Raw genomic sequence first — 2,556 nt, forward strand, 5'->3', positions numbered from 1 at the left:
TTTTGTTCTTTAAAATGCTCTTTCGTTCATCTCGATACGACTTCCGGTTCCCGAGATATCATCGTGTAAAGACAAGAGTAATTTTTAATCATTTACCTTCAACTCGATTCAAATCTCTATTAAAATTCAGCAAAATTTAAACCGTTGTAACTCCGACGATAGTAACTTCCGGTCAACGAACGAAAGATCGTTAGAAGCGTGGATCCTTGCCCTTTAAAACGGTTTTTCATTCGTCTCGATACGACTTCCGGTTCCCGAGCTATCGTCGTGTAAAGACAAGAGTAATTTTAATCATTTACCTTCAACTCGATTCAAAGCTCTATTAAAATTCAGAAAAATTTCAACCGTTGTAACTCCGAAGATAGTAACTTCCGGTCAACGAACGAAAGATCATTAGAAGCGTGGAACCTTGCCCTTTAAAACGGTTTTTCATTCGTCTCGATACGACTTCCGGTTCCCGAGATATCGTCGTGTAAAGACAAGAATAATTTTTAATCGTTTAATGTCTTCGTCCTTGTCGGTTATTCGTATCTCTCGCTCGCACCTCTTCTAACTGACCTATTCCAAATTCCAGACAAGCGACAGACGTAATTCTTGGAAAAATGTAGTACGCACTTTCAAAAAATGTAGGTCACGAGTCCATTCATAATATCTGCCCTATGTTAAATGCTATGGAAACTTTGACTCGTTATATCTCGGCAATGGATTGAGATATCGGGATGAATCAAAAATGGATTTCAAGAGCATGATTCCCTCTATATCTTGAGGGTGTTTTAAAGAGGAAATTTTTCTAATTTTCTACATATTAATTGAATTGAATTTGGTTTTATTTAAAATATAATCTTCGCATAACAATACACAGCGTTTTCTATTAATGTATTAATTCTCCATCTTTTAATATCGATAAAGATTTCAAGTTCTGGCTCGAAAGAAATAGACTCGTCTAGCCATAACGAATTTTTCCTCCGTTGGGAAAAATTGTCTCGGGCAGGCAGGCAGTCTTCCACGAGGCTTTCATCGCGTGCAGATTTTTACATCGAACGTTAAACTTTCGGGAAGTGTGACGCTCGCTTTGTCACTTGCATGGCTCGGTACATCGGAAATCCACGCCCTTTGACGCCATCCTGAAAAGTTGCTGGCGACGGGCGATCAGGTTTGACGGGCAATTGACACCGATAATCAAAGCTTCGTACTTTCTCTTTTCGCTCGATAGCGATGACAATTTTTACTTCGTACCCGGGAATAAAATTATTTCTCTCTCGTCGTTCCAACGAAAGTCGTCGAGAAAATAAGACGTACACGATATTCGACATGAAAAATATTCTTTCGACATGAAATCGTTAAAGAGATTAAGAAACTAAAAATTCATCTTATTTCTATATATATTATTATTATATATATTATTATATATATCAAAAAATGAACAAATAAATACCAACAAACGATATAATATTTGAATTTGAAAATTTTCGAATAATCGAAACGAAGATAAAAATTCGATACCGCCTTAAAAAAGAAAGAGAGAGAGAAAAATAAAAAAAAACCGTATCAGCAATGAAAATCGTGCATCGTGCCCCTATATTTCCGGTTATTTAACCTTATCATTGGCGATTCCACGGGATCACGGGAGATGGATCAGGATATTTAGAGTGGCGCATCAATCTCGCATCGGGGGCCGGGCATACGGCCCATTCGGTTGCTCGCAAATCCACGTCGTTTCGCCGGCCGGTGCATTAAACGGGGGATTTATATTTCCTCGAATAGGGGGCGATGGGATCGATCGGCTATTGTCGGCTCCAAGTGGCGCCATTTTGCATCTTATTTAAGGGAAAGGAAGGGACCGCGCCTCCAATAAAAATATCTTTCCTGTCCCAAGGGAAGGGAGGGGACGGAATTGGTTGGTTTATGATCGTTGCCACTTTTGTGCGCGTTCTCTCTCCCCCCTCCTGCTGCGAATTTCCTCCTCGTGCCCTTTATTATTGCGTTAGATTATAAGTTATATCACCTCTGTACCTTGACACAAGGAAATACAAGGATTTTCTCGACGAATTTACCTACCACCCCCTCCGCGAGAAAACGTGTAAGCACGTGATTGAGGAGTAGTTTAAATGGAATAGGATTTCGATCCTAGTTCTAAATAACGAGTAATTTTAATTTTTTAATCAATCGACCCTTTATATTTCTAAAAATAACGATATATCGATTATTTTATATATTATTGAAATATTATTTCCAGTTTATTATTTGTAAAAATTGGGATTCACGTATTTAAAAAAAAATTAGAAACCCTCAGAATATTTCGATACTCTTTTCTTCCCCCTCCTTTTCGGTGGCGATCATCGCGAACGTAGTCGCCGGAAAAAAGTTGGCAAAAATGGAAGATCTCGGAATCGAGCGTCGATCGGTCGAGAGACAGACAACGATCGAATATCTCGTCCGTCAGTGGTGGAGAGGTTTCTCCCCGTCGAGGATTGGGACGATTTGGCGTGGCGCTCGACGATATCCACGGGGAGACAGGCGTGGGCTACGGCGAAAGGGCTTGGTGGTAACAGTCGG

The sequence above is a fragment of the Apis dorsata genome, unplaced genomic scaffold, assembly GCF_000469605.1.
Source record: "Apis dorsata unplaced genomic scaffold, Apis dorsata 1.3 scaffold_52, whole genome shotgun sequence".
NCBI lineage: Eukaryota > Metazoa > Arthropoda > Insecta > Hymenoptera > Apidae > Apis > Apis dorsata.